The sequence below is a fragment of the Salvelinus fontinalis genome, chromosome 36 (assembly GCF_029448725.1).
Source record: "Salvelinus fontinalis isolate EN_2023a chromosome 36, ASM2944872v1, whole genome shotgun sequence".
NCBI classification, from domain to species: Eukaryota; Metazoa; Chordata; class Actinopteri; order Salmoniformes; family Salmonidae; genus Salvelinus; species Salvelinus fontinalis.
This window is the reverse complement of record NC_074700.1, coordinates 4,492,610-4,506,680: the sequence shown is the minus strand read 5'-3', so window position 1 is coordinate 4,506,680 and position 14,071 is coordinate 4,492,610. Positions and strand designations below refer to the sequence as shown.

Sequence of the window (14,071 nt, the reverse complement as noted above, 5' to 3'; positions counted from 1 at the left end):
ATATTGTAGTAGATAGGGATTTAACGATCCACCGCTACGCATCGCACCCCCCCCTCCCCGCCGGATTAAAATGTTTAAAATGCAAGTGTACAAGTCATTTTGCATGCCAAACAACCCCAGGCAATATCAGTAGCCTAGTCAAACTGTGCACTGTGCCCAAGGCGAGGTAGGCAGCCTGGTCCTGCACATCTGTGCAGCACCTTCAGCATTCAAATGCTAAAATGGCTTGAGATTATATATATATATATATATATATATATATATATATATATATATATATATATATATATATATATATATATATATATCAGGCTTTATTAGTTGAGTGACAAACTATGTAATTTGCTAGGTTATTGTTATCTATGGGCTGTTGTAAGGCGTTTTACCGGAATAAAATAAAGCTACCGGAGACAACTATCCTCTGGCCATACCTGCTGAATGGGGCTTACAATGGATTTTATTCTGATTGCTCAGGTTCACCATCAGTAACAGTTTTGGTAGGTTTGCTTTAAACAATCAGTGTACGGTCACTTTTAGATACGAGTGCTAAGAATGACAGAAATCACAGAAATCACATTCGGATTCTGCTAATTCATTTTAACAGAACATGCAAGTTGAGGATGTCACTACTGCACAATTTGAAGATGCTAGAATAACTGTCCACATTCATTTACTTTTCCTCAGTCAACAAGATGAGTAACGAACAGCAACATCCCTAGCCTATGCGTGAGGATCAAGTTCTGGGAAGCAAATGTTCACCATAAAAATGCACCTTTATAATAAAGCATTCCATGCATCACCTCATTTGCAAACGTATGCAAGATATTTTTTGTATTTTCTACTTGTTTTTTCTTCTTAACTTTTTAAAGCCTTGTTGGTTAAGGACTTGTAAAGTAAGCATTTCACTGTAAGTGACAAACACAATTTGATTTATAGGCTACATCAGATACGTTTCTTCTTCACGTGTGAAAAACACATCATAAGACTGGAGACATTAGCATAATCTTTTTTAATACAACTAATTACAGGGTAGCCTACTCCGCTGACACTGACAAACGGAAGATTACAAGAAATCCTGCTATGCCCTGCAACGAACCATCAAACAGGCAAAGCGTCAATACAGGGCCAAGATTGAATCATACTACACCGGCTCCGACGCTCGTCTTATGTGGCAGGGCTTGCAAACTATTACAGACTACAAAGGGAAGCACAGCCGCGATCTGCCCAGTGACACGAGCCTACCAGACGAGCTAAATCACTTCTATGCTCGCTTTGAGGCAAGCAACGCTGAGGCATGCATGAGAGCATCAGCTGTTCCGGACGACTGTGTGATCACGCTCTCTGTAGCCGACGTGAGTAAGACCTTTAAACAGGTCAACATTCACAAGGCTGCGGGGCCAGATGGATTACCAGGACGTGTGCTCCGGGCATGTGCTGACCAACTGGTAGGTGTCTTCACTGACATTTTCAACATGCCCCTGATTGAGTCTGTAATACCAACATGTTTCAAGCAGACCACCATAGTCCCTGTGCCCAAGAGCACTAAGGTAATCTGCCTAAGTGACTACCGACCCGTAGCACTCACGTCTGTAGCCATGAAGTGCTTTGAAAGGCTGGTAATGGCTCACATCAACACCATTATCCCAGAAACCCTAGACCCAATCCAATTTGCATACCACCCAAACAGATCCACAGATGATGCAATCTCTATTGCACTCTACACTGCCCTTTCCCACCGGTACAAAATAAATACTTATGTGAGAATGCTATTCATTGACTAAAGCGCAGCGTTCAACACCAGAGTACCCTCAAAGCTCATCACTAAGCTAAGGATCCTGGGACTAAACACCTCCCTCTGCAACTGGATCCTGGACTGCCTGACGGGCCGTCCCCAGGTGGTGAGGGTAGGTAGCAACACATCTGCCACGCTGATCCTCAACACTGGAGCCCCCCAGGGGTGTGTGCTCAGTCCCCTCCTGTACTCCCTGTTCACCCACGACTGCATGGCCAGGCACCACTCCAACACCATCATTAAGTTTGCAGACAACACAACAGTGGTAGGCCTGATCAACGACACGACAGCCTATAGGGAGGTTAGAGACCTGGCTGGGTGGTGCCAGAATAACAACCTATCCCTCAACGTAACCAAGACTAAGGAGATGATTGTGGACGACAGGAAAAGGAGGACCAAGTACGCCCCCAATCTCATCGACGGGGCTGCAGTGGAGCAGGTTGAGAGCTTCAAGTTCCTTGGTGTCCACATCACCAAAAAACTAGAATGGTCCAAACACACCAAGACAGTCGTGAAGGGAAACTGAAAAGATTTGACATGGGTCCTCAGATTCTCAAAAGGTTCTACAGCTGCAACCGAAAGCATCTGACTGGTTGCATCACTGCCTGGTACGGCAATGGCTCGACCTCTGACCGCAAGGCACTACAGAGGGTAGTGCATACGTCCCAGTACATCACTGGGGCTAAGCTGCCTGCCATCCATGACCTACACCAGAGAGTGTCAGAGGAAGGCCCTAAAAATTCTCAAAGACCCCAGCCATAGACTGTTCTCTCTACTACCGCATGGCAAGCGGTACCCCCAAGCCATAAGACTCCTGAACAGGTAATCAAATGGCTACCCTGACTATTTGCATTGTGTGACCTTCACTTTTTCCACTTTGTTACAGCCTTATTCTAAAATGGATTAAATAGTTTGTCTCCCTCAATCTACACACACCCCATTATGACAAAGCAAAAACTGAAATATCACAATCATATTACTAAAGAATGGGAGTTTCTCCCATTCTTATCTGCAGATCCTCTCAAGCTCTGTCAGGTTGGATGGAAAGCGTTGTTGCACAGCTATTTTCATGTCTCTCCAGAGATTTTTGATCGGGTTCAAGTCCGGGCTCTGGCTGAGTCACTCAAGGACATTCAAAGACTTGTCCCAAAGCCAATGTGTTGTCTTGGCTGTGTGCTTAGGGTTGTTGTCCTGTTGAAAGGTGATCCTTCACCCCAGTCCGACATCCTGAGCGCTCTGGAGCATGTTGTTTTCATTATGGATATCTCGGTACTTTGCTCCGTTCATGTTTCCCCTGATCCTGACCAGTCTCCCCGTCCCTGCCGCTGAAAAACTTCCCCACAGCATGATGCTGCCACCACCATGCTTCACCGTAGGAATGGTATTGGCCATGTGATGAGCGGTGCCTGGTTTCCTCCAAACGTGAAGCTTGGCATTCCATCCAAAGAGATCAATCTTGGTTTCATCAGACCAGAAAAACTTGTTTCCCATGGTCAGAGCCCTTTAGGTGCGTTTTGGCAAACTCCAAGTGGGCTGTCATGTGCCTTTTACTGAGGGGCTTCCATTTGGCAACAACACCATAAAAGGCCTGATTGGTGGAGTGCTGCAGAGATGGTTGTCCTTCTGGAGAGGAACTCTGGAGCTCTGTCAGAGTGAACATTGGTTTCTTGGTCACCTCCCTGACCAAGGCCCTTCTCCCCCAATTGCTCAGTTTATTTAGTTTAACTAGGCAAGTCAGTTAAGCACGAATTCTTATATTCAATGACGGGCTACCAAAAGGTCTCCTGCGTGGGCTGGGATTAAAATTTGACAAAACATACATCACGACAAGAGACACACCACAACAATACACAAAAGAGAGAAATAAGACAACACAGCATGACAACAACATGGTACAAATATTAAATGGGCACAGACAACAGCACAAAGGGCAAGAAGGTAGAGACAACAATATATCACGTGAAACAGCCACAACTGTCAGTAAGTGTGTCCATGATTGAGTCTTCGCATGAAGAAATGTAGATAACTGTCCAGTTTGAATGTTTGTTGCGGCTCGTTCGTCGCTAGCTGCAGCGAACTAAGAAAAGGAGCAACCCAGGGATGTGTGTGCTTTGGGGACCTTTAACACAATGTGACTGGCAGAACGGGTGTTGTATGTGGAGGATGAGGGCTGCAGTAGATATCTCAGATAGGGGGGAGGAGGGAGTGAGGCCTGAGAGGGCTTTATAAATAAGCATCAACCAGTGGGTGTTGCGACGGGAATAGAGTGCAGTGATGTGTCCTATAAGGAGCATTGGTGGCAAATCTGATGGCCGAATGGTAAAGAACACTAGCCGCTCGAGAGCACCCTTACCTGCCAATCTATAAAATCTGTCTCCGTAGTCTAGCATGGTCATCTGAATCTAACCCTCAAAGAGATAGTAATCACACCGATGGGGAGAAGGTCATTCTTCTTACCAAACGACATCACCTTTGTTTTGGAGGTGTTCAGAATAAGGTTAAGGGTAGAGAAAGCTTGGACACTAAGAAAGCTTTGTTGAAGAGCTTTTAACACAGAATCCAGGGAGAGGCCAGCTGAGTATAAGACAATCATCTGCATATAAATGGATGAGAGAACTTCCTACTGCTTGAGCTATGTTGTTGATGTAAATTGAGAAGAGAGTGGGACCTAGGATCAAGCCTTGGGGTACTCCCTTGGTGACAGGCTGTGACTGAGAAAGCAGATGTTCTGACTTTACACACTGCACTCTTTGAGGTAGTTAGCAAACCAGGCCAAAGACTCCTCCGACACCATTACTCCTTAGCCAGCTCACAAGAATGGAATGGTCTACCGTATCAAAAGCTTTGGCCAAGTCAATAAAAAATAGTATCACAACATTGCTTAGAATCAAGGGCAATGGTGACATCATTGAGGACCTTTTAAGATTGCAGTGACACATCCATAACCTAAGCTGAAACCAGATTGGGCACCCAAGAGAATACTATTGACCTCAAGAAAGCCAGTCAGTTGATTATTGACAAATTTTTCCAACAAAATAGAAATAGGCCTATAACAGTTAGGATCAGCTTGATCTCCCCCTTTAAATAAAGAATGCACAGTGTGTGCCTTCCATGCAAATGCAAATGCGAACCTCCCCAGAGAGGAGAAAAAGGTCTGAGATAGGCATGGCGATGATAAGGGCAGCAACCTTAAATAATAAAAGGGTCTAGCTTCTAGTGTTAACATGCAGACAACCCAGGCTTTTACAAGAGCATAAATCAGTGAAGCAGATATCAGAGCACAAATCAGAATTGGGGCTAGCAACAGTAGATGGGCCAGGGTGAACATAAACATTTCCAGATAGAATCAGCAGTAATACAATCAGGGCACAGCAGAGGACAGGGAGAGCTGTGCAGTGTTGATTTATAACATTTGAATGTCCATTAGATGGCAACAAGATCCTATTGTCCATCAATTTGAGTTTATTTTATTTTTACAGGGACAGTGCACATTAATCAACGTTTCAGTAAAAGTGCCGGTTTTAGCCAGCCGGCTAATTTTCAACCGCAGTCCCTGGGCAGGTTATTAAAAACAATTACAATATAGACAATCATTGAGCAGTGAGCTCACGCAGAGCGACATAGGACAAGCAAGAGGGAGCATACAGACAGAGCAACATGGAACAAAAAGCAGCAAGACAAAATTCATAAAAGCAACAAAGTGTTTCCACACCTCACAAGCTACAACGTGGCGGAGAAATGTTGTGTATTTCTGAGCGCCGTCTCAGATTATTGCATGGTATGCTTTTTCCTAAAGTTTTTTTTAAATCTGACACAGCGGTTGCATTAAGAACACATGTATCTTTAATTATATGTAAAACATGTATCTTTCATCAAAGTTTATGATGAGTATTTCTGTTATTTGACGTGGCTCTCTGTAATTACTCCGGATATTTTGGAGGCATTTCTGAACATGGCGCCAATGTATACCGAGATTTGTGGATATAAATATGCACATTATCGAACAAAACATAAATGTATTGTGTAACATGATGTCCTATGAGTGTCATCTGATGAAGATTATCAAAGGTTAGTGATTAATTTTATCTCTATTTCTACTTTTGGGACTCCTATATTTGGCTGGGAAAAATGGCTGTGTGTTTTTTGGATTTGGTGGTGATCTAACAAATATATGTTGTGATTTCGCTGTAAAACATTTTAAAAATCGGACGCGATGGGTAGATTAACAAGATGTTTATTCACCCTGGTTGGCCCTTTAACTAGCTGTGTAATGTCAAAGGTATTAGTGATCCGTTTGAGGGTTTTCCTATAAGACTTGTCTTCATAATTAATATTAAAATCTCCCATTAAGATGACCTCTTTCCCAAAATCACATTCCCTAAGCATGTTATTAAACTGATCAAAAAACACTTTTGGTGGAAGGTGGGCTATACATTCCAATGAGGGTAAAAGACATTTGGGGAGACAGTGTAACGTTCAGGCCAATACATTCTAGTTAATTATCACATGACCACGCAATTTGTTTACATAAATCCTGTCTCTCCTGAAAACATTGTAGCCAGGCACAATCAAAGCAGCATATGGAGTCTTTAATGGAGCCATGTCTCTTGGTTGGAGTCTGAGTAGATGTTGAATTTGATCACTTTTTGGAATGACACTACACATGTTCAAGTGCCCCCCTAGTATTCCCTTGAGCTTAGCTCGTAGGTCCCAGATGACTCGAGAGTGATTGACACATTGAAGAAAGTTACATTTTCTGTGTTTTCTGACGGCTGGGTTTAGGCTGTTTTGTTTCGTTTTGATTAGGGGCAGTTCGGTAGCGCAATTAACAATCCCTCCCGCCTGCACTGGATGCGGGGAACTAATTAAAACAGCTTACGTACCAGAAGTAGAGTCAGGGATCGCATATAGCAACTTGGGTATGTTTGAAGAGTCAAAATCTATCCTGGAGCCGGGTGAGTCGAGAGAAACCATGGGACCATATCACTCACCCACTTCCACAGCGGCGACGATCAGTGGACGAGGCCATCCACTGCTTTCTACTCCGGTGAGTATCGCTGGCTCGGTGATATTAGGCCCAGGATTGAGTTGCACATCCCCGGAGAGTAGGAGGGTAGTGAACAGGTAGTTTAACAGTTTTCGCTAAATGTTGGACTTGTGTTTGTTACGTCTAAGCGGTTCAGTGGAATAGGGAGCGAGGTAGACTTGGCCATTATTCAGAACATTATGGTATGCTGTGTACTGTCCGCTCCCGTGGAACGGTGAACCAATGTGTTTGGTGTTAATATTCTTCGGTAGTAGACTGATTGTGTCATCCCAGCAAGGACGCACTGAGATTATCAGAAGAGCAGCTGCATAACTGACAATCATGGCAAAGTACTGGAGGATAACACACATAATTGCGCTTTAACTCTTTGCATGAGTTACTTAGCTGGGGTCGGCGTACACCTGATGTTTTAGATAAAATAACAGCATTCGTATGAGAAGCGGCATCTGCCGCACCACCCTGTCTTCCGTCCGCCATTATGCATCTCACAGGAGAAAGCATCAGAGAGAAACAGCGTCCTGAACTGTATGTGAACCCCTCTGCAATCTACTGGCACTAACCATTACAAACTAGGACTTCAACCAATTTCATCAGGTAATGAATATGAATATGAATATAGAGAGTCAGAGTCCCGAATGTGAGAACAAACAGTCTGTCCAACAGTTGGGTAAACAAGCAAGTTCATAGTCAACAAAGCACGCAGGAGTCATGAGGCAAATAGCATAAAGCACAAGAAAAAAATATATAACAACTTGGGGCTGGACATTGTAAGTTCAGAGCCACTCGCCCCAACAGTGCTTGTATGCTGGTGGGGAGTGTGGCGAGGGTACCTGTACCAGACGGTTTACAGATCGCCAGGCGGAATCCAAGCAGCAGTGCAACATGCAACAAAAGTAGGTGTCACACCCACTTGAGAAGCTTTTTTCAGGAAGCAGATTCCTTGTATAAAATCCCAGCAAGTCTACGTCCACGTGGAAAAGGAGGATGTTAGATAGCCATATATCTTTTCAGTTTCGGCGAATGGTCCTTTACGACGTCCAAATAAAGTCGATCTGTGGCTGTTGTATTTTGGAGATTCTGGGGAGGATATCTTCTGATGTGATCAAAGCAACAATATTGTTTCTGGTTGAGGTAATTTACAATTGAAGTGCCCTGGCTGCATAGCAGTTAAAAAGAGACCCAGGGGGTGCGGTATTTTAAATTACCTCTGCACAGATGGAGGGGGCTTCAGTTCTAAGAAGAGTCTTGGTCATTCCAAACTTCTCCATTTAAGAATGGAGGCCAGTGTGTTCTTGGGGACCTTCAAATGCTGCAAAAAACAATTGGTACCCTTCCCCAGATCTGTGCCTCGACACAATCCTGTCTCGGAGCGCGAAGGACAATTCCTTTGACCTCGTGGCTTGGTTTTTACTCTGACATGCACTGTCAACTGTGAGACCTAATATAGACAAATGTGTGCCTTACAAAATCATGTCCAATCAATTGAATTTACCACAGGTGGACTCCAATCAAGCTGTAAAAACATCAAGGATGATCAATGGAAACAGCATGCACCTGAGCTCAATTTCGAGTCTCATAGCAATGGGTCTGAATACTTAAGTAAATAAGGTATGTTTTCTTATTTGTAATACATTTGCAAGAACGTTGAAAAACCTGTTCTCGCTTTGTCATTAGTGGGTATTGTCTGTGTAGATTGATGAGGAAAATGTTTATCCATTTTAGAATAAGGCTGTAATGTAACAAAATGTGGAAAAAGTGAAGGTGTCTGAATACATGAGAGATGTCCTACCCTCCCCCTTTCAAATAATAAATTCAATGCAGTATTAGACTTGTACTTAGCTAATTAATGATTGGTTATGCATAATAAGCGTCTAACTTACAGCCTCCGTCTCTAGCGCAATACGCACACACCTGTGCTCCGCTGGCCTCCTTAAAAACGCTCCTTAGCTCTTGGAGTCCCATGTAGGAAAAGCTATACTACAAAAGCTTGCTGGACTTATAAATTATTTATTTTTTTACAGCATTTCTTATACCAATAGACTATTCAAAGAGGGACGCAAGCTCTTGTTTGCTGATAACTCAAATGGTAGTTGGAAAGCAGAGCAAACGTGTGATGGCGGTAGGCTAATGCAGTTATTTATGCAGACCCAAAACCATTCAATCTTCGTGAAGAGAGGCTAATTCGCTAGGCTATACTTGTAACTTTGTAGGCCGCATGTTAGGGCCTGCTGGAGGTCATTTTGCAGGGCGCTGGCAGTGCACCTCCTTGCACAAAGGCGGAGGTAGCGGTCCTGCTGCTGGGTTGTTGCCCTCCTACGGCCTCCTCCACGTCTCCTGATGTACTGGCCTGTCTCCTGGTAGCGCCTGCATGCTCTGGACACTACGCTGACAGACACAGCAAACCTTTTTGCCACAGTTCGCATTGATGTGCCAACCTGGATGAACTGCACTACCTGAGCCACTTGTGTGGGTTGTAGACTCCGTCTCATGCTACCACTAGAGTGAGAGCACCGCCAGCATTCAAAAGTGACCAAAACATCAGCCAGGAAGCATATGAACTGAGAAGTGGTCTGTTGTCACCACCTGCAGAATCACTCCTGTTTTGGGGGGGTTTCTTGCTAATTGCCTATAATTTCCACCTTTTGTCTATTCCATTTGCACAACAGCATGTGAAATGTATTGTCAATCAGTGTTGCTTCCTAAGTGGACAGTTTGATTTCACAGACGTGTGATTGACTTGGAGTTACATTGTGTTGTTTAAGTGTTCCCTTTATTTTTTTGAGCAGTGTATTAATCGAAATATAATGTTAACTTTCACTGCTACGCAGACGATACACATTTCAATGACACATGGTGAAGCCACAAAATTGCCCTCCCTGGAAGACATAAGGAAGTGGATGGCGGCAAATGTTTTACTTTTAAACTCGGACAAAACAGAGATGCTAGTTCTAGGTCCAAAGAAACAAAGCTCTTCTCCAGATTCAACTGTTCTGCATGCGGCTATGGAACCCTGACCTGTTCACCGGACGTGCTACCTTGTCCTGTACCTGCTGTTTTCGACTCGCTACCGCACCTGCTGTTTCAAACTCTGAATGATCGGCTATGAAAAGCCAACTGGCATTTACTCCTGAGGTGCTGACCTGTTGCACCATCTACAAGTACTGTGATTATTATTATTTGACACTGCTGGTCACCTGTGAACGTTTGAACATCTTGGCCATGTACTGTTATAATCTCCACCCGGCACAACCAGAAGAGGCCGCCACTCCTCAGAGCCTGGTTCATCTCTAGGTTCCTGCCTTTCTAGGGAGTTTTCCTAGCCACCGTGCTTCTACGTTGCTTGATGTTTGGGGTTTTAGGCTGCATTTCTGTATTGCACTTTGACATAAGCTGATGTAAAAAAGGCTTTATAAATACATTTGATGGATCTCTGTCAGCGCCAGGTGTGTATGAGTAGTGCGTGAACCTAGGGTGGCAACACAAACCTTAAGTAATTTTAAATGGGTCTTTCTCCATTCTTATTGTTTAATAGTGTTAAATAATTTTTGGTTGAATTGTACAATATCTCATTTGCGATCATTTCCAGACTGCCACGTAGAGCGGCACATTATGCGCAAACAATCTAGGCCTTGTTTTTCTCCAAATGTTACAATTGTGATTTGACTTGCGATTTAGAGTAAAACACTTGGGTGAACTGTTGGAATCGTGGAAATATAACGATTATTCAAATTCTATAGTTAGAATATAATAGTGGCCACTTTGAATAGTGTTGTTTGACATGACAACGAATGAAAATGCCAGGGAGTTATTGTGACCGGGTAGGAACCAATGTGTTTCCTAGGGGACCTCTATAATCTTTGGCTACATTTAATGTTCTCTTAGCTACTTCACATAGCACATACCAGTCTAGAAGGTAAAGTAAAAAAACCAAACCAGTCAGCGCATAAATACCAGTATATCGTAAAATACGGTATATCGCCCAGCCCTACTGCACCAGAACAGCATTTTCTCTCCCGGTTTTATGGTTTGAACGATGTGCATAATTCCAGTCCATATAATACAATAATACGGTCCACACTCAAAAAGATTAGCCTACTGGAGCTAGTTAAATTGATTTAGCCAAGAGAGCATACAGCTAGCTACATCTACAGGCTTTTCTGCTTAACCTACTGTAATGTGCTGTAGCCGATATCATACACTACATGGCCAATAGTATGTGGACAACCATTCAAGGTAGGGAATTTGGCTATTTCAGCCACACCCGTTGCTGAAAGGTCTATAAAAATCAAGCACACAGCCATGCATCTCCATAGAGAAACGTTGGAAGTAGAATGGCCTATACTGAAGAACTCAGTGATTTTCAACATGGTACTGTCATAGGATGCAACCTTTCCAACAAGTCAGTTCGTCAAATATCTGCCCTGCTAGAGCTGCCCCGGTCAACTGTAAGTGCTGTTATTGTGTCCATACAGAAATGGTTTGTCGAGATCTGTGTGGAAGAACTTGACTGGCCTGCACAGAGCCCTGACCTCAACCCCATCGAACACTTTTGGGATTAATTGGAACACCGACTGCGAGCCAGGCCTAAACGCCCAACATCAGTGCCGGACCGCACTAATGCTCTTGTGGCTGAATGGAAGCAAGTCCCCGCAGCAATGTTCTAACATCTAGTGGAAAGCCTTCCCAGAAGAGTGGAGGCTATTATAGCAGCAAAGGGGGGACCAACTCCATATTATTGCCCATGATTTTGGAATGAGATGTTTGACGAGCAGGTGTCCACATACTTTTGTAGTGTATATGTACTGGATAACAGCACAATCATTTGGGCTTGGAATCATTCAAATGTCTTTCATATAGGGCTCATGAAACGCATTAAATGTATGGCTCATCAGGCTCATTTAGTATCCAGACATAGGCCTATTTCTATGCTTTGAATGACACTTCCGGTTTTGCCGAGAAATACCGTGTTACCAGGCAGAAAAGTGATTTAATCTCAGGATGGAACATTTGTAAGACACCAGCAAAATATTCAACCCTAATCGAAACAGGAATAGTGTCTTTCAAATTTGTTATAGGCTGTTATTAAAGGCCTGTAAATGTGGCTCATTTGGCCAATAACCCTTGTTAATTGATGCCGCTGGCTGCGTGGGCGGACGCCCTAATGGGTCCCCTCTAAGATCCCGAAATACACGAAGCCAAAACATAGACACTCAGACGTGCCAACCCCGTCCAACTTTTTAGAGTACCAGACACACGTGGCAAATTGGAGATTCCACTCGTGTGCATAGCATGTGCCAAATTGGGGTGTCCCCCCCCACGCTCGTGCGAGAGCTGTTTGTGAGTCGGATCACAATTATAGAATTGTACCAAATCAAGTCTATATAAGGTTGGAATACTTTACTGACAGCGTTCCATTTAGGAATGGAACTTCTGAGGCGTGTGCACTCCGCTTTTTTTGCGGGTCGGGGTTACTGCTGCTCTGTCTGTTTCCCGCGGTCTCCTCACTCTCACCGTCTGACATAGCTTTACTGACTAGCTGCAATAACAATCATTTGCAAAATTACCTGCTAATTTTCTTATTGCATGGGACCTACTGTACGCTTACTTTTTTCATGCGCACATGCATTAGACAAACATTATGAATCACACAGAGTTCAATTCAGTCCTCTAAAAATGGTATTTACAAAACATAAATAAAATATTCATACTGATACAGAACATATAAAATAAATGTTTTGTGGAATTAGCACAGAGATAATTGGAGATATGGAGATAATTATCTATAACGTGTTTCTTGGCACATGCCCCCAAGTTTAGTCTCTATAGTAAAGGAACGCTTGTCACCTCTCAAACAGGGCCAATCACTAGGGCCAGCACACAAGTATTGGTTAATTGACACGGTTCCTAATCAACACTAAAAGAATAACGCTTAAGTAGGCTACCGCAAAGGGAATCTGAATGCTGTTCACTGGAAGAGTCCGGTGTTTCAGTCTATGTAAAAGGTGCATATTGTATTTCTTTGCAGCGCATACCATTTTTAGAAGCATTGCCTCTATAGCTAACACCGGACACTTATTCATTCTTCATCACGCAGACTTCTAAACTCCCGACTCCATTTAATGCCAAGATGTTTAGATTTATTTTGGATTATATATACACATGTAATGCTTTGTGTAACGTGGATCATAATTACTGTTACAGTCTATCAAGTTGCGTGATCCTCGTAATGTTACGTGGAAAATACAACTAATGGGACGCAGAATTAAATATATACACTCGAACAAATGCGACCAGTTATTTTTCGTATTTGCATTTCATTTCTTTCAAAAGTAAATGCGAGTGAACTGCTGGCTCTTTAGAGCCCACTGAATGTCCATCTTATGTTGGCTAACGTTATCTTGAAACAATTGGTGTTTACCTTTCCACAACACTTGGGACTCGAAAAGGGATTTGTCCATGTGTTTACGTACAGCTGACAGTCAGGAAACTCAGCATCACAACAAACGGGAGGAGGGGCAGACACCGGGTAGCTACGTCGAATAATGATGTATTCATCTCCATGTCCGTTGACACAAACTCCGTACATGTCTGTGTGTTGCTGCAGCTCGAGAGTCGGGATGTTAGATTTACTCAGTGGATTTATTTTTTATTAAAATGATGTAAAAAAATATATATTTATTTAAAAAATAAAAAAATAAAAAAAATCAGGCCCTATTTATTTCTGCGTACTTTTAAGTCGAATCTAGTACACGGACAGAGAATTGCGTAATAGGTACGCAAAATGCGTGCATGTTGGTAGGTCTGCACACTGTTCATCCAAGCCCTGGTGAGTGTTTGTGGACCGATGGACAGACGTACCGCACACACGAGCAACACACGAGCAACTACACGCACTCAAACATAACTGGTGACTGTTTGAGTACCGAGATTGTGCAAGGGTACCAATAAAGGTTACTGGGGATATAGGCTAGCGCAGGGAGCTAAATGTGAGACACCCCTGGCCTAGACTATACTGGACACAGGGCAGGCAAGTTGACGGTACCCGACTCCGCGTGTGTGGAGAGGTGTGAGTGAGCTTTTTGAAGTTTGCACAGTAAGCTCGAGCAATGTTTTTCAATAATGTGGTATCGCTGTACAGAAAATATGGGGCATGTGTTTACTGTAAGCACTGAATCCTATCTACATCTGTCATGTGTAACTCAAATTTCTTTCTAAAAACAGTGCGCTATGTC

General features: G+C 43.3%; 1 protein-coding gene across 1 annotated transcript in view; it reads right to left on the bottom strand.

The window, feature by feature from the left end:
- Positions 1-14,071, bottom strand: part of LOC129835056 (TBC1 domain family member 14-like) — a 73,136-nt gene that overhangs the window by 52,600 nt on the left and 6,465 nt on the right. The window lies entirely within an intron of this gene.